Below are 19,901 nucleotides of genomic sequence, written 5' to 3'. Positions count from 1 at the left end.
GTATAGGCAGCGCGTACACAACTTTCCCACTAGAGCGCGCCCCGCTAAGCACAACAGCTCAGGCGCAGCGCTCGTCCGTCTCCGCACTACGAGATGGCGCTGTCTTAGAGACGGACCAAATTCTGCTTCTGCCGATCCGCGTATTAATATGTAACGCAGCCAGTGAGATTGCTGCTAACGTAGAACCTTTTCTCCTCGCGGATCACAATCGCGCAGTGATTCATGAACGCACGAGGTATTATATCGAGTGTACAGACCTCCGATTAGTCAGTCTGCATTAGTCTGTAGTCAAGTTTCGGTCTGCGCCTAATAGGATTATCACACTCCTGTACATAGCCATGAAGAGAAATGTATATACACTTTGTCAAGTATCAGAGATATGTGAGAATAAGATTAACGTACCAAGACCAAAGGAACTTCAGATTGTCAATTGTAAATAGCATCCAGAATCAAGTTAAGTAAGGTTTATGGTTGTTATTATTTTAATAAATGTGTGTGAAAATGAATCAAGTTCTGTTTAAAGTTGGTCACCGTCAATCTGCTACTCCAAGCGTGCAAGTGGCATTTCTATCGTCTGACCTAACGGCAGAAGATAAACACGCCACGAGACATATTGCTGACACTCGCCTACTTCGCTAGAGCGACAAGTCAAATAATCTGATGGTGTGTGTACCGAAGGTCTTACAGTACGCACACCACAATCGACTACAAGGCTGTCGCCTGTATGGATACCGTTCCTGATACAGATGTAGTGAGGGTGGCATAAAACGACATTTGTAGGCGCAGCTGAATCGCCCTGTATATATAGCGAGTGACTTAGTGCTCTCGGTTTCCCTTAGGTGCCTGTCTTCAGCCGCGAGAGAGCTATAATTAGCTCCTGCAGGAGACTACGCAGCCTTTGATGAGCCGTGCGCGATGGCCGAGTGACGCGTCTATTGGGGTCATATTCGCTCGCCCCGCCGGCGGCTTACTCACGCGCGGCGGCCGCGACCGCCCGGCCGGCCGGCCGCAGGCACGGCAGTGACGTGTCAGCTGGCTACACACGCCACGCCGCACCACAGCAAACCGCCCAGCCGACCTCCGACCGCGGCGCGCTGTCGCGACCACGCTTCCGCTCCCCAGCGCACAGCTGTGAAGGTCGCCACGCTACTACGCTGCACTCCGGCTTTCCCTCCACTAGCAACCAGCTCCCTGCAGGCCTGAACAAGTCGCGTTTGATGCGGCACTCGATTGCATATTGCGCATTCCACGTGCCGCTCGCGTACTCCAACAATGGCGGTCGATCAGAGGAGACGGAGGCGGCCGGGCCTCCTCACTTTTATTCGGTGGTGGTGGTGGTGGTAGTAGTAGTAGTAGTAGTAGTAGTAGTAGCAGCAGCAGTAATAATAATAATAGTAGTAGCAGCAGCAGAAGCAATGATAGTTTTTACAATAAACCTTTATGAACTTTTGTCAGGGAGCGCGAAAGACGTTAGCTTTTGTTATTGTAAACCGCCAACAGGAAAGAGCAAGTCATAGTGTGTAACACAAGGCAGGTGGCGGAGCGAAGCAAATTACAAGAAGGCCACGCACACACCAGGCCGCCTGCAAAAGCTCCGTTTCCGTTGTAACCATGACGTCACTGCTAGGAACTGAAGAGCGGAAGAGGGGATAGCCCTACCGCCGTGCGCTTCCATAGCACAGGAGCCGAAAAGTTGTGGTTCTGCCTCTCTAGGTTTCTCTTATGTTAGTTGTCCCATGTGCAGCACCTGACACGCATGCAGTTGGTATAGATAAGCCCTAACTGATGTAACACTTTCGAGTGAGGACATAATGACTTCCTTGCACATGCTCACGTGTACAAAGAGATGTGGAACGTAACAACATGAATTTTTGGAGACAGGACGTTCAACACCGGCGTACAGAAAGCTAAGTTCAAAACACATGCATTCTGAAGTTCATGGTATGAGCAGCACAAGTGGTTACATGCTAGCCCTACAAAAGGAAAATTGATCTCCATCTGCCAGTCGTAATCACTGCTTCCAGCTACCCACCAGTCATAGTTACTACCTCCCGTTACACCCTAAACTATTCCTGCCCGTTACCTACCAGTCATAGTTACAAATGTCAGTTACTCTTACTACTGCTGTCGTTACTAATGCCGGTTACCCGTAAGTCATAGTTACTACTGTTGGTTACTCATCAATCATAGTTACTACCGCTGGTTACCGACCAATCATAGGTGCTACTGCCGATTACTCCCTAGTCATAGTTACTATTGCTGGCTACCGACCAGTCACAATTGCTAGCCCTGGCTACTCCTTAGTCATAGTTACTACTGCCGGTTACACGCTCATCACAGTTACTACCTCAGTTAGCCACTAGCCATAGTTACTACGGCCAGTTACCTGCCAGTCATAGTTACTACTGACACATAGGTTTCAATCATAGTTACTACTGCCATTTGCCTCCAATCATAATTACTAGCACCAGTTACTCCCCAATAATACACTCCTGGAAATTGAAATAAGAACACCGTGAATTCATTGTCCCAGGAAGGGGAAACTTTATTGACACATTCCTGGGGTCAGATACATCACATGATCACACTGACAGAACCACAGGCACATAGACACAGGCAACAGAGCATGCACAATGTCGGCACTAGTACAGTGTATATCCACCTTTCGCAGCAATGCAGGCTGCTATTCTCCCATGGAGACGATCGTAGAGATGCTGGATGTAGTCCTGTGGAACGGCTTGCCATGCCATTTCCACCTGGCTCCTCAGTTGGACCAGCGTTCGTGCTGGACGTGCAGACCGCGTGAGACGACGCTTCATCCAGTCCCAAACATGCTCAATGGGGGACAGATCCGGAGATCTTGCTGGCCAGGGTAGTTGACTTACACCTTCTAGAGCACGTTGGGTGGCACGGGATACATGCGGACGTGCATTGTCCTGTTGGAACAGCAAGTTCCCTTGCCGGTCTAGGAATGGTAGAACGATGGGTTCGATGACGGTTTGGATGTACCGTGCACTATTCAGTGTCCCCTCGACGATCACCAGTGGTGTACGGCCAGTGTAGGAGATCGCTCCCCACACCATGATGCCGGGTATTGGCCCTGTGTGCCTCGGTCGTATGCAGTCCTGATTGTGGCGCTCACCTGCACGGCGCCAAACACGCATACGACCATCATTGGCACCAAGGCAGAAGCGACTCTCATCGCTGAAGACGACACGTCTCCATTCGTCCCTCCATTCACGCCTGTCGCGACACCACTGGAGGCGGGCTGCACGATGTTGGGGCGTGAGCGGAAGACGGCCTAACGGTGTGCGGGACCGTAGCCCAGCTTCATGGAGACGGTTGCGAATGGTCCTCGCCGATACCCCAGGAGCAACAGTGTCCCTAATCTGCTGGGAAGTGGCGGTGCGGTCCCCTACGGCACTGCGTAGGATCGTACGGTCTTGGCGTGCATCCGTGCGTCGCTGCGGTCCGGTCCCAGGTCGACGGGCACGTGCACCTTCCGCCGACCACTGGCGACAACATCGATGTACTGTGGAGACCTCACGCCCCACGTGTTGAGCAATTCGGCGGTACGTCCACCCGGCCTCCCGCATGCCCACTATACGCCCTCGCTCAAAGTCCGTCAACTGCACATACGGTTCACTTCCACGCTGTCGCGGCATGCTACCAGTGTTAAAGACTGCGATGGAGCTCCGTATGCCACGGCAAACTGGCTGACACTGACGGCGGCGGTGCACAAATGCTGCGCAGCTAGCGCCATTCGACGGCCAACACCGCGGTTCCTGGTGTGTCCGCTGTGCCGTGCGTGTGATCATTGCTTGTACAGCCCTCTCGCAGTGTCCGGAGCAAGTATGGTGGGTCTGACACACCGGTGTCAATGTGTTCTTTTTTCCATTTCCAGGAGTGTAGTTAGTACTGCGGGTTACCTGTCAGTCACAGTTACTACTGCTGGCTATCTGCCAATCATAACTACTATCACTGGTCACCCGCTTGAATACTGCCAGTTACTCCCCAGTCATAGTTACTACTGCTGGCTACCTGCCAATCGTAATTACAACCACTGGTTACCTACTAGTCACAGTTAATACTGCTGGCTACTCCCCAGTCATAGTTACTACTGCTGCTTACCTGCCAGTCATAGTTACTCCTGATGGTTATCTGTAAGTCATAGTCACTACTGCCAGTTACCTGCCAGTCATTGTTACTCCCACTGGGCACTCCCTAGACATAGTTACTATGGCTGGTTACCCACCAGTTATAGTTACTACTGCCAGTTACTCCTTAGTCATATTTACTACTGTTGGTTACCTGCCAGTCATAGTTTCTACTGCCAATAAAATGGCTCTGAGAACTCTGGGACTTAACTGCTGAGGTCATCAGTCCCCTAAAACTTAGAACTACTTAAACCCAACTAACCTAAGGACATCACACACACCCATGTCCGAGGCAGTGTTCGAACTGCGACCGTAGCGGTCGCGCGGTTCCAGACTGTAGCGCCTAGAATCGCTCGGCCACACCAGCCGGCTATTGCCAATACCTGCCAGTCATAGTTACTACTGGCACTCATAGTTACTACTGCCTGTCATATTTACTACTGCCAGTTACCCACCATAGTTACCACCACTTGTTACTCTCTAGTAATAGTTGCTAGTGTCAATTACCCACCAGTCATAGTTACTCCCACCAGTTACTTTCTAGTCATAGTCACTACCGCTGGTAACCCACCAGTCATAGTTACTACAGCCACTACTGCCAGTTACCTGTCAGTTGTAATTACTACTGCCGGCTATGCACCAATCATACGTACTACCGCCTGTTAGTACCTAATCATCGTTACTATTGCCGGCTACTCACCAGTCATAATTACTACCGCCAGTTACTCCCCAGCCATAAATAATACTGCTGATTACCTGCCAATCATGGTTACTAGCGCCAGTTACTATTGCCACTTACCCAAAGTATTAGTCACTGCCTGCCGATTAGCTGCCAGTCATAGTTACTACTGACGGTTACCTGCTAGTCACAGTTACTCCAATCAGTTACTCCCTAGTCATAGTTACTACTGCCGGTTACCTGCCAGTCATAGGAACTCCCGCTAATCAAAGTTACTACCGCCAGTTTACTCACTAGTAATAGTTACTACTGCTCGTTACCCACCAGTCATAGTTACTCTTGCCGTCTACCTGGCAGTAATAGTTACTACCGACGTTTACCCGCTAGTCGTAGTTAGTACCGCAAATGTTCAAATGTGTGTGAATTTCCAAGGGACCAAACCGCTGAGGTCATCAGTCCCTAGACTTACACACTACTTCAACTAACTTACGCTAAGAACAACACACACGCCCATGCCCGAGGGAGGACTCGAACCTCCGGCGGAAGGGGTCGCACAATCCGTGACATGGCGCCGCAAAGCGCGCGGCCACTCCGCGCGGCTTAGTACTGCAGTCATAATTAAATCCCATCGACAACCCGCCAGTCTTACTCCTGCCGGTCAGCGGCCAGTCTTTAATTATTCCCGCCTGTTGCTGCCAGTCTTACTTAATTACTCCTGCCTGTTACCAGTGGCAGATGATAGGCCTAAATTTTGGGGTGGTCAGGAAACATATTAGAAAATCCCCATCCCTAGCGTTCCCAACGACCTCCACCAACACTATCGCTTCTGCTATTACTGCTACTACTAATACTACTACAGCTACTAAGACAACACCTACCTCCAGTACTACTGCTATTATTGCTAATAATAATAACAGCAATAATAATCACACTGACTTTTATTTACAAAAGAAGTGACAGAGCGAGCGTTTGATCGTTGTTACTTGTAAAACAAGTAAACAACATGACCTCCTCCTTCCTGATATTTCGACGACAGCAGCATTTCGTGTGTCTCGAATTTCAAGTACTGGTTTTTCAGTTGACGTACAAGCAAGAGCTGATAAATGAGCCTGGGTCGTACTGTTCCTCAAATACGTTTTTAAGCGTTTCAAATAAGAAAAACTCCTTTCACTTTAAGAACGTGTTGCACAAGGATAGCAATTAAACAAAACAGTTTGAAAGCTCCAGGAAAATTCTCAGTCATTCTTTTGGTAACGTAACCCAAATTGACACAGTGACATTTTTATTTATGTCGGCAAGAAATACAGTCTCAAATTCTACACGGAACTGAGAACAAATAAAGAACGCACCATGGGTCGATCCCGACGATCACCAGCAAACGACGATCACCAGCAAATAATCGGGTTGTATGGTGCCAAATGTCCTTGTGAGTGTGAGGAGTACAGTCCTCCGTGCGTGTTGCACGGTTTGCCTGTTGTGCGCACAGACCCTTTTTATGCGACACTACGGTTGCCGTGAAAATGGGATGAAGGCGATGATGCAAATGGAGAGGGCGGAAATGGTGTCGGCTTTATGGCCTTATGTTGTATGTAAAATACAGGCTGATTCAAAAAGAATACCACAACTTTAGGAATTTAAAACTCTGCAACGACAAAAGGCAGAGCTAAGCACTATCTGTCGGCGAATTAAGGGAGCTATAAAGTTTCATTTAGTTGTACATTTGTCCGCTTGAGGCGCTGTTGACTAGGCGTCAGCGTCAGTTGATGCTAAGATGGCGACCGCTCAACAGAATGCTTTTTATGTTATTGAGTACGGCAGAAGTGAATCGACGACAGTTGTTCAGCGTGTATTTCGAACGAAGTACGGTGTTACGTGGTGTATTAAACGATGGTATAAACAGTTTACAGAGAATGGGTGTTTGTGCAAAGGGAAAAGTTCTGGACGGCCGAGAACGAGTGATGAAAATGTAGCACGCATCCAGCAAGCATTTGTTCGCAGCCCAGGAAAATCGACTCGCAGAGCTAGCAGAGAGCTGCAAATTCCACAATCAACTGTATGGAGAGTCCTACGAAAAAGTTTAGTTATGAAACTACCCGAGGCGATGGATCGGCCGCCAGGCAGCCCGTGACAGAGCACTTCATCACTGGCCTCCAAGAAGCCCTGATCTTACCCCCTGCGATTTTTTCTTATGGGGGTATGTTAAGGATATGATGTTTCGGCCACCTCTCCCAGCCACCATTGATGATTTGAAACGAGAAATAACAGCAGCTATCCAAACTGTTACGCCTGATATGCTACAGAGAGTGTGGAACGAGTTGGAGTATCGGGTTGATATTGCTCGAGTGTCTGGAGGGGGCCATATTGAACATCTCTGAACTTGTTTTTGAGTGAAAAAAAAACCTTTTTAAATACTCTTTGTAATGATGTATAACAGAAGGTTATATTAGGTTTCTTTCATTAAATACACATTTTTAAAGTTGTGGTATTCTTTTTGAATCACCCTGTACTATCTCAGCCGCTGCTAAGAAATACTCCAATTTCTTCTAGCACTTACGCTCGTCGGACATCTTCAGCCTACTCCTCTGGAACATCACCAAGGGAGCCACCCAGCTATTTACAAACGGATGAGCGAACAGCGCTTGTGGTGGGGAAGTGGCTTTCCCCGGAAGAACGCTACGACTGACGTTCAGGATTTTAAGAATCACATTCTAGTCTAGCTGTGAAATGCAGCAAGTGCAATTATGTGTAGATTCAGTGTGTGATATTCTGTATATTTTTAAACGTTTAATGGAAAATAACGTTCGTCACTGCATCGCCACTAATTTAAAGTGTGAGCTGTGGAAAGGTCGGTATAATTTTGTGCTGCCTGTAGCTGCTGTTTGCGACATACACAATGCTGACATGGGCTCCCAAAATCGGATATCATAAAGGGTCCCAAAGCCGGATATCGTAAGCCGATTTCCCAGTATCGCTTCTGGTTGGTCATTTAAACACTCCAATACCGATCCTGGTAATGCGGTTATAGTATTTCCACAATCGATTTTCTCTCCTAAGTAACGCCCGACGCTTTTTCTTAACGTGCTTGGGTTATCAGGTTACGTCTTTTTTTTTTTTAATATTATGCTAATCTGGATGGAAGGTTTTTGTGCAGCAAAAGAGAGAAGCATTATTTTGAGCATGAAATTGTCTACCTCTATTATTTAACTGAAGAGAGACAGCGGTTGTGCTGACAAACTGGAACAGCAGATTTCCAAACGAATGCTTTAACATGTAAATACGACACCGAAAATTGTTTCCGAAGTCGGTTTCCGTCTTTCTAAAGCTGTGTCGCAAGTAAACGTAGTGACAGTGGCTTAGAAAAGGAAGGAAGATTAGGGTGTAACATCCCGTCAACAGCAAGGCCATTTGAGAAGGTGGCATAGAGACGGTTGACCGGCCGACTGTTCGGTATGCAGACGTATTACAACACCCCATCGGAGGAACGTTTCGCCATCAACAGTGCCATTTGTCAATCACACCGCTGCGACATTTGACACTTAACACAGGGCCTCGTGCACAGTCCGGTGACAAGGAGTCGTACAGTGGCACCACAAAGTACTGGCACACCTACCAGTATATATCATTACGAACAAATAAAGGTGACGCCAACACACTGTTATGGTTATTTATAGGTACAGAAATAAACATAAGGTTCTTCTAGTATAATTTGTTTCTTAACAAAAATATTAGTTTACAAAAAGAAATCAATTGCTCTACACATCAAAAAAATATTGACACATCTACACAAAAATGAAATTAAAGACTGTCTAATTCACGTACCTAATTGTAGTAGCCTGTGTGCATACCGTTGGCATTGATGACAGGTTGCAGACGTCTTGGCATGGGGTGTGCCCAGTTGCGAGTAATATCTGGTGAGATGTTCGACCATTCCTGTCTGCAACTCCCACTTCCGTGTACAACGACTTATCCAAATATGCCCAAAGATGCGCTGTCGGGTTAAGTTCAAGGCTCTGTGGTGCTTTAAAACCCTTCTTGGAGAAGTTATTAACCGCTTCCTAGTTCTGTGAGCCGGAAAGTCGTCATCAAGACCCAGTTTTATGAACTTCTACATAAATGGCCTCGCAACACATCGATATCTTTACGAGGATCTATGACAGTTTCAATAATTCCCAAGTCACCAACAATAGAAGCTGGCATGCATTCTCAAACCATTATGCTCCCTCCCCCATTTTTATTTTTTACTGTACGTAGGACATGTGACTAGAGCTCTGTATTTGGTTTGCGCCATACTTTTCCTTTCCAAGCGCGTTTTCTTCTGTTAACTTCCGAAATAAATGGACACTTTCTAGGTGATCTGCCATGAATATTAGCTGCATTCAAAACATTCCTAACAGTTTGAGCACTGACCTGTTTGTTAGAGGTTGCCTGGATGTTCGATACAACCGACCCTGTACTTTTAAAGGGCTCTTTTTGTGCAAGACGAACTGTTCTTCGACGCTCCTTGCATGTAAGAACTATCATAGGTCCGGATCTGCCTTTATTGTTTGTTGAACCAGTCCCTTGAAACTTCTTGATGATTGCCCGCACTGTTGCCTGACAGTGATAGACCACTGGCCTAATTTCTGGGGAGGCCCTGAAAGAGACCGGAATATCCTCTTCCCTAGCGTTCCTAACGACCACCACCGAAACTACCACCTATACTGCTACTTCTACTACTAATACTACTACGACTACTAATACGATACCTACTACTACTACTACTACTACTGCTAATAATAATAATACTATCACTCTGAATTTTATTTACAAAAGAAGTGGTACAGAGGGCGCGATCGTTGTTACTTGTAAAACATGTGACCTTGATGATCCTCCTCCTTCCCGAATCTTTCGACGACAGCGTCACTTCATGTGAGTCGATAAGTGATCCTGGGCCATACTGTTCCTCAAATACGTTTTTACGCGTTTCAGACAAGAAAAACTCCTTTCAGCTTAAGAACTTATTGCAAGGTGGTAGCAATTAGACGAAACAGTTTGAAAGCTTCTGGAAAAATTTGATCCATTCCATTCTCAATCATTCTTTTGATAACGTACCCCAAATTGACAAAGTAAAGCTTTTATTAATGTTGGGACGAAAATACTGTCTCCAGTGCTACATGCAACTCAAAACGAGTAAAGTAAGCACCATACGTTTGTAATAATGGGTCCACACCGTCTACAAGGAAATGCTAAGCGTAACTGACCAACTGGGTACTATTGCCTAATTTAAGGAAGAGCAACTTATCACAATGTGAATATCTTGTTTCCAGTTGTGTTACAATATTATCTAATATCTCGAAGTACACCGGTTTGTATTTGACATTAGTTCATTGCTAATGTATTCCACCCTTCATTTCCCCTCTATTCGTGGCAGCTTCAGCTTGCGAATTAGTCGCTTTGATAAACAGAGAGAAAAAGAAAAACAAGGTCAAAGTGTAAGAGGCTGTTTTTGAAACCACAGGCTTCTCTCGTAGTCGTTGCACTACAGTATGAAATATTAATTATTGCATTTAAAATATCAGTTATTCATGTATAGTTTTCGTAAATGGCAGATATTATCCTGGCGTTACACTTCCATTTCGTTTCACTTTTCGAAGGAAAGCGTTTACCTACAATATTGTCGAAAATTGCTGTGCGTTTGGAATACCCGTGGAAGAAAGCAAGAATACCATGAAGCGTGCAGAAAAAAAAAAAAATCCTCATAGGTTTTATACAAGAACAGTTCTGTTGCAAAACTAATGCAACGGTTGTGTCAAACAGCGAGTAAAAAGAGCTTTTTGGGGGTGGGGGCCAAGGCAGAGGGCAATTTCACGGACCTTAGCTTCCAGGTCAATTAATTCTCCTGCTAGAACGGATAGCTTTGGACCACCAGTTTGTTCTTCACATCATAATTACGAAACAAGCCATCCAGCACAGTGAATAAAGTAGCTGTTCTAGTATCGCTAATATCGTGAAAACCAAGAAAATATTCTTGTTTGTTGCCACTGGGGCCAACTAGTTTCACAAGAATAGAATATCGTGACTTGTCTGAAACGACTATCGCTACCGCAAAGCAGGCATAAAATGAAGTTAGATACAGATTTGAATGTATATATTAACAAATCTACTCGTTTATATATGCTGAGTGGCGTGTTTCGGGATTATAATATGAAGAACGAACTGGTGGCCCAAACCTATGATGGTACATCCGTTCTGGCAGGAGAATTAATTGGCCTGCAAGCTGAGAAATTGCCGCCCCCCCTCGCAAAGCTCTTTTTATTCACTGTTTAGTTTTGCGGCAGACCTGTTTTTGTATAAAACCATTAAGGACCTCTTTCTCCCCACTTCATGGTATTTCTGTTTTCTTCCACCGGTCTCCCAAACGCACGCCAGTTTTCGACAATATTTCCCTTCGAACTGTGAAACGACATGGGACTGTAAAGCCAAAATATTATCAGAAATTCATGTCCGAGAAACACTGAGGTTTCAAATGGAATAACTGACAATCCATCTAGTGCAACAACTACAAGTCAGGCCTGTGGTTTCAAAAATAGCTTCCTACACTTGACTTCGTTTTTTTCCTCTCTCTTTTTTTCAGAGCATATAATTAAAGATTGAATTGATTTTCAACATTCTTCAGAAAAAGAAAGAGAAATGCAAAGTTCTGCAACAATACTGTCACAGAATGTATAGTTTATATAAAAAAACTTAAGAAATGAAGGTAAATTGATCGACTTTTAAAGGCGCGAATACGAACATAACTGATGATTAGCACTTTCTGGCGGATGCAATTAGTGTTGCGGAAGATGTGGACAGGGATTATGCGAGTGTAACTGTGAGTGTTGCGTTAAGACAATGTTTGAGTGTGTACAACCGTGACCACACCGCCACACCAGTGAGACCCTACTACCACATCATTCACGCTCCAGTTCGTGAGACACATTAGCTGCGCAACGGAGGAAGAACAGAGATACATGTAGTGTAATACGTCGGACAACTGCAGACAGTCGTGGTGAGTTTGCGAGACTCTTTTCTAACACCCAAAACTGTAATGGGTAGAGCAATGGTGCAGCGGTAACGTGCTCCTCACCATTACATAGCATACAAAACAATGCACACGTACTTCCTTGCAGAAATACTGCAACCAGCGATTTCTTGTACACCTTTATTTATGCCTAGACGAGTTTCGGGCATTCTTCAGTCGGCGTAATACATTTATATCTTTATCAACACAACGTTTTTGTCTACACCATTTCGAAAGCTGCAGCTCCTCTGTACAAAGTAACAAATTGTTTAGCTAAAACGTTTAGTGAATTGACACAGTGGATCTCGGAATACTGAATTCCCTAACGATTTCCGGGATTGCATGTCCCACGTGTCTAGCTCGAATTACCATTCCGCATTTAGAGTCTGTTAATTCTTGTCATACGGCCATAATCACGTCAATAACCTTTCCACATGAATCATCTGAGTACAAAACACAGTTCCGCCTTTGCCCTTTTACACTTTGTGTACGCCTTCTACCGTCATCTGTGTATGGGCATATCACTACCTTTGTCACCTCAGTATATTTCTTAGGCAGAAGCTGGGCGAAAATGACTTCTGCAGCGGAATGTTCTTAATTCTTATTACTCATGCTTGAAACGGAGAAAGACGTGGACGGTAGGAGCTATTATAAAATGTCATTAACCAAACTCGTCGCGATTAACTTCGTATTAAAATATATTGGGAGCGGTAGTAGCACATCTAACTCAGTTATTTGACGACATACACAACAGTAGTAAAACTGTCAATAAAAACAGTGTTTTTACGCCGCCGTTCTTGAGATACATAGTAGCTGGGCGAAAACGGAAGCGAGCACTTAGCCCGCAAGCATGAGTCAGACCTCAAGTGCTGCGGTCTGCATGTTTTCTTTCTTTCCCAGTCGCTACTTGCAATACGTAATGCTGACAGACACGTATCACTCCTGGAACTATTCGGAATCTACGAAGCCCATGTAAAAAAGTCCTACTTTAAGCCATGATTTTCAAAATGAGGGTAAATCTGAATCTTTCAAACAGAGCTGTCACTAACGGGGAGGTTGATTTTAACACCACAGTACTTTCCTAGTCATTTCCTACTGCAGGTTGAATGCCCTTACCTTAACCCCACTGCTGAATCTTACACAAGCAGTTGCAGGAGTTTCTAAAGTATAACGTCAATCCGAACAACGGCTAACTTGCCGTTTTCGCACTAACAAATCATTATCAGAGTTGCAAGAAGTGATAAGCGACAGAAAAAACACAAGGACAGACTGGAGATTGAAATCTGGACGTTTTAATTTATAGCGTGACACTTATTCATTTTTTTTACACTTAGCCATATTATTTGAGGCTAAGCATTGTAATTCAGGTTAACACTCTGTGACACGTGGATGTGTATGCGGACTTCAGCAAGACACGCCGTTGGCCCCATTTCACAGCAGTGGATTCGCTCCCAACCACCTCCCTACGCCCCTTTCCCTTTTTTGCTGTAGTTTGTCGACAGTCGTCTTCTTACGCGTGGAATTTTGAATATTTCTGCAAAATCTCAGAAGGAAACATCAGGAAACACTCAAAAATGCTAATTTACGGTATTTAAAAATACCAGCCGAAGCTCAAAAATGGTATAAGGTAATACGGACCTCGGCACCAGTTGTTCATATTATAGATACAGTACGAAACGAGAAACTGTTCATACGGTAAAAAAACACTAAGCTATAACTACGGGATGTCTGATGCAAGATTCCAGAGGAATGAATTAGCAAACTGTTAGAAACCATTCGGTGTCTGCAGTAGAAAGTTTCAGACACGACTAAGGATAGACGGCGCCCATTTGTAACGACCACGTAAATATTGTACATTAATTGCACTACTGTGCTGTTACACACACACACACACACACACACACACACACACACAGTGTGCGCGCGCACTTGAGGAAGAAAGCGAGAGCGGTAAGAAGGGAAAGTGGGGGAGGGGCTGTACAGAAACACACAAAGCAATGATAAACCAGTGGGGAAACTGGGTGATAGACAGTTTACAGAAAATGATGATAATAGAATTTACGAGTAAATTTGAGTGCGTGAGCTTATTAGTAGATACAGCAGACTTACGGAAGTCTGAAAACCAGTCCAAAATATCCCATCTTCGTTTTACAGACCTTTTTACTGTAAGAAAAAGGGAGAAGGTATCCAGCAGACAGTTCTCTTGATGCTTTGGAATTCAATACTACTCTCAAACTTTACGTTTCTATCTAATTTTACCGTTTTCAAAGAAAAATTGCCTAACTTTTCACGTAAAATTGTAAACTTCAACATTTGTCAATTGCTGCTCTGTTAAAAGCTGAACATCCAGTTTTCTAGAGTAACATGTATGTGATCTTGGGGATTTGTTTTGCTTCAAACAATTCACAGCGTAAGGCAATTTTCATGCCAGATCTGCAGAATTGTATAAAAAAAGTAGTGTAAATTGGTTTCTGTTACGCAACCAACAGCGTCCGAAAGCTGTGTCACATACGAAGTGAGGGAGTAGTTAAAAAAAGGTGGCGGGGAAGGGGGGTGGGGGTACGGGGAACGGCCGATTTGAACATTACTGTCCCTGCATGCACATTTTGACGTAAAAGAGTGATGAATGACTTTCTTAAATATTTCTGGATGGACAAACATCGCCACAGTCGGTAGCAGAGGGAGAAGTTCTACAGGCTGCTACAGAGCTCGGGCAAACTGCTGAACAGCTTACGTGGGAGAAGATTTAATTTCGTAACCAATAGCGGAAGAGCCACAAACGAGATAACATCACTTGTGTCGTCGAATGCGTCGTGGGGTCAATGGAAATAGAGGAATTTAATATCGCAAATTGTGACGCACAACTTCTCACCAAGAATTGTGCAAGGAAGGCGGATACCGCAACTGCGCAGATTACTCTTGCAGAAGGTCGTCTGACACACTACGAAACAACCTGGCACGTCACTCAAGAACGTTACACGATTCCATGTTAGGAAGACTTCATATCCAACTGCTTAGGGAGTAAGGACCACTAGGAAATGGCGAATTTCAGTGCAGATTCCGAGGATTTGTTATCTTTACTGTGCGCTAGGGAGCTTGCCAAGGAATTACATTTGCGATTATATTTGTCACATTAAGCAAATAAATAGAGCTTTTCGCTTGTTTTTTGTAATTACTTTTCAACTGCGTTGATGCCCTCGTCACGATTTAGTCTCCTAAGCGAACCTCTTCATCTCAGAGTAGCACTTGTAACCAATGTCCTCAATTGGTTATGTATGTTCCAATCTCTTTCTTCATACGCAAGTTTGGCCTCTACGGCTCCCTTTAGTACCATGGAAGTTATTTCCTTGTATCTTAACACGTATCTTATCATAATATTCTATCTCCTACAGTTTTACAAATGTTACTTTCTTCTGCTATATGTGGAGACTCTCCTCATTTCTTATCAGTCTACTTAATTTTCAGCATCGTTTTGTAACAGCACATTCTAATCTCTCGTTTTCGATTTTCACCGTAGTTCACGATTCACTTCCATATAATTTTCAAAAATTTCTTTAATTATTTGTTACAGGCAAAAAGAGGCAACGAATCCTTTCTTTACTTGTGATGTTCTATTTCTACGCCAACCTCGTTTCGTCGTCATGCGTTACTTTGTTCTCAAGATATGAAAATTCCTTAACTTCGTCTACTATATGGTCCCAAATTTTGATGTGAAGTTTGTCGGTAATCTGACTGCTCTTCAATACTTTCGCCCCCGTTTGTTTACTTTCAGTTTATATTCTCTGTTCAGTAGAATTGTTCTTTCTGATCAACAGGTTATGTAATTCTTCCGCTCCTTCACAGGAGATAAAAATATCATCACCGAATCTTAACACTGATACCCTTTCACCTTGAATTTTAATCTCGCTTACTAATTTTTTTATTATTTCTTTCATTGCTTCGTCGATATGTAGCTTGAGCAGTAGAGGGCGACATGTAACAGATATTCCACCCCTGAGGTCCTACAGAATAGGTCGCTTACTCCACGGGAGGATTTTTCGGTGTCTACCACTTCGATGGATTTACCAGATTGATAGGACATAATCTAATACTACAGTGAGTCTTCCCTGGAAAATTACTCTAGTTGTTCCCGAAAGCAGCACCAGAGCAACACTGTCGAGGCGGCATACTACCGGAGCGGCGTTTTCTCAGTGTAAAGTGTTACATATACACAAGCCTACAAGATTTTCGTCAATTATCAGTTTCTCGACTATCATATTGAACCACAATCAGCTGGTGTGAAACCTTTATCTCCCAGTTCAGATACGCTACTGGCCATTAAAATTGCTAAACCAAGAAGAAATGCAGATGATAAACGGGTATTCATTGGACAAATATATTATACTAGAACTGACATGTGATTACATTTTCACGCAATTTGAGTGCATAGATCCTGAGAAAGCAGTACCCAGAACAACCACCTCTGGCCGTAATAACGGCCTTGATACACCTGGGCATTGAGTCAAACAGAGCTAGGATGGCGTGTACAGGTACAGCTGCCCATGCAGCTTCAACACGATACCACAGTTCATCAAGAGTAGTGACTGGCGTATTGTGACGAGCCAGTTGCTCGGCCACCATTGACCAGACGTTTTTAATTGGTGAGAGATCTGGAGAATGTGCTGACCAGGGCAGCAGTTAAACATTTTCTGTATCCAGGAAGGCCCGTACAGGACGTGCAACATGCGGTCGTGCATTATCCTGCTGAAATGTAGGGTTTCGCAGGGATCGCATGAAGGGTAGAGCGACGGGTCGAAACACATTTTAAATGTCCACTGTTCAAAGTGCCATTAAAGCGAACAAGAGGTGACCGAGACGTGTAACCAGTGGCACCCCATACCATCACGCTGGGTGATACGCCAGTATGGCGATGACGAATACACGCTTCCAATGTGCGTTCACCGCGATGTTGCCAAACACGGATGCGACCATCATGATGCTGTAAAGATGTATACATCCGATAAAATTACGCTTAGTCATTCGTGCACCCAGGTTTGTCGTTGAGTACACCATCGCAGGCGATCCTGTCTGTGATGCAGCGTCAATGGTAACCGGAGCCATGGTCTCCGAGCTGATAGTTCATGCTGCTGCAAACGTCGTCGAACTGTTCGTGCAGATGGTTGTTGTTTTGCAAATGTCCCCATCTGTTGACTCAGGGATCGAGACGTGGCTGCACGATACGTTACAGCCATGCGGATAAGATGTCATCTCGACTGCTAGTGATACGAGGCCGTTGGGATCCAGCACGGCGTTCCGTATTACCCTCCTGAACTCACCGATTCCATATTCTGCTAACAATCATTGGATCTCGACCAACCCGAGCAGCAATGTCGCGATACGATAAACCGCAATCGCGTTAGGCTACAATCCGACCTTTATAAAGTCGGAAACGTGATGGTAAGCATTTCTCCTCCTTACACGTGGCATCACAACAACGTTTCACCATGCAACGCCGGTCAACTGCTGTTTGTATATGAGAAATCTGTTGGAATTTTTCGTCATATCAGCACATTGTAGGTGTCGCCACCGGCGCCAACCTTGTGTGAATCCTCTGAAAAGCTAATCATTTGCATATGACAGCATCTTCTTGGTGTCGGTTAAATTTCGCGTCTGTAGCAAGTCATCTTCGTGGTGTTGCAATTTTAATGGCCAGTAGTGTACTTAGTAGTCATGATCCGGTGAAAGCAGTTTTTTAAATTATAGCTTCTGTATCTGCGCAAGATTGGCGAGGAAAGGGATAAAGGGATATATGGAAAACGCTGACAAGAAGAAGAAGGGACAGGATGATAGGACATCTGTCAAGACATCAGGAAATATCTTCTCTGGTACTCTTCGCTTGTGATAATCTGCTTCTATGTCAACCTTGTTTCGGCGTCATGGGTTATTTGCTCTCAAGATCCGCGACGTAATGATGTACCCCGTGACGTTGCATGTGCGTAAATAGAAGCGGAATATAACAATAACAATAATTATTTTTCTTCTCTATTATTTTATGGAATGTATGAATGGTTCAAATGGCTCTGAGCACTATGGGACTTAAAATCTGTGGTCATCAGTCCCCTAGAACTTAGAACTACTTAAACCTAATTAACCTAAGGACATCACACACATCCATGGCCGAGGCAGGATTCGAACCTGCGACCGGAGCGGTCACGCAGTTCCAGACTGAAGCGCCTTTAACCGCTCGGCCACTCCGGCCGGCTTGTCCGTGACATGACGCCTCAAACCGCGCGGCCACTCCGCGAGGCTCCGCAGTTGGGACCTGAGTCCTGAAAGTCAGGAATCCGAGTCCAGTACTTTAATCGTTGCGCCCCCTTCATCGATAATACATCTTTAAATTAGACGTGGCTACGTTACTTAAGTAAAGCCAAATTTTCTCCGGAAAGACTTTCAAGGCCCTCCAGTTCGCTACGTGACATTCGGGCTCCGTTTGGGGAGTAAGTGTCCTGCGACAGATGATGCGCTATCGCACTGAGTCGGTAGGATGACCAGTAATATTAAAGCACTAGTAACTCGTCTGCTGTGACTGCGAGAGAGTGAGGCAAGAGGAGAGACATTTCGCTATTTAGAATTATACGTCTATAAAAATAAACGAATTGAAGGTACAGATGTAGTTAGTTATCATGGGCACCGAAGAGCTTGGAAAGTACGACGTGACGAATATAAATGTATGTCTTACCAGTTGGCTACGTAAGCGGCTGCATTTATGCAAAGCCTTGACAGTGGAACACTTGTGACAACACCAGTGAAGAGTGTTCGCGAATCAACTACAGAAGCAGCAGTAGAACTGCGTGAACATGGGTTGCGAGGTAGGGGATACCATCGAATCAATACATACTTTTCAATGCGTTCCTGAAGAATTACTCTCGTTACGTCTAGTGAGGTTCAGAGAGCACTACAAACAGCCAGTGACTGCTCAATGCGTTGAACCGAAGCTCTGGTTACATTTATGTCAACCTTTCAACACATGCTCGTGGAAAATACACCACTGCCTGCTTTCCGGTGTAGTGCAACTACTGCCCCGTTAACACCAACCCTCGTCAAAAACGGCCGCTGTTTTCTAAAGCTGTGGGACAACTGCGTCGATTGGAAATGTGATATTAGCCGAATCGCCCCAGCAGAGGTGCAGTGAAAGTTGGGTATGAAAGTTTCATTCCAACGACGATTAGTTATGGGCCATATCTTCCAGTGATCTCTTACACAACATGTCATTATTATCTGGAACGTGTAGATGTATTCATGAAACTTTGTTCTATTTTTTTCACATAAGCATAGCACTTGTATATCACCAATTAATCAACGTTAACGTGAACTATATTCTTGTAGGATTCGGGTTTATATACACACGCACAAACAGACACTGACAAATACTCTCTCTCTCTCTCTCTCTCTCTCACACACACACACACACACACACACAATGTAGTGTCTTTCTATCCAGAGCCATCTATGGAACACTTATTTTTTCATCCACCCGTGTCGTGCATGGCTTAGCACGGGCATTTCTGTTTCGGCAGTTTACGTGCCAGGGGTCGTTGGTATACCTGTTTACTGTTTGTGGCTTACACGTGTGACTGTGGAGTGTAATGTGTTTCTGTTGTATGCTATGATAAGAGAGATGGCAAACTGAGCACCCAAGCAACAAGGTTTTTCAGCCAGAAACAAATCTGAAACGACGACAGCACTCTTAACAGCTCACCTCTCTTTTCTACAAGTTTTGTGGAGTATACAAAAATATCAGAAGATATTTAAAATTAATATAGTGTCACTTTACATTGTTAGTTGTAAGAGAAAAGAATAATATATCTTTGAAAATCAGAATCTTGTAGCGAAGACCCGGATGCTAATACTGTTAAATGAAGAATTTGTGTACATTTGGCCAGATTTTTAACAGAGTATTGATTTGTCTCTGAAGAGAGTCTCAATAAACTACACAAAAGACATTTTGAGGACCTGGGCGATAGGAAAAGATTCAAAAATAGTGTGG

At 44.6% G+C, this 19,901-nt stretch overlaps 1 protein-coding gene across 2 annotated transcripts in view; it reads right to left on the bottom strand.

Moving 5' to 3' along the window:
* LOC126251417 (shootin-1-like) overlaps window positions 1-19,901 on the bottom strand; it is a 298,533-nt gene that overhangs the window by 189,091 nt on the left and 89,541 nt on the right. The window lies entirely within an intron of this gene.

The sequence above is a fragment of the Schistocerca nitens genome, chromosome 4 (assembly GCF_023898315.1).
Source record: "Schistocerca nitens isolate TAMUIC-IGC-003100 chromosome 4, iqSchNite1.1, whole genome shotgun sequence".
NCBI lineage: Eukaryota > Metazoa > Arthropoda > Insecta > Orthoptera > Acrididae > Schistocerca > Schistocerca nitens.
Note: the sequence above shows the minus strand (reverse complement) of the source record. Positions and strands in the feature narration are given on the sequence as shown.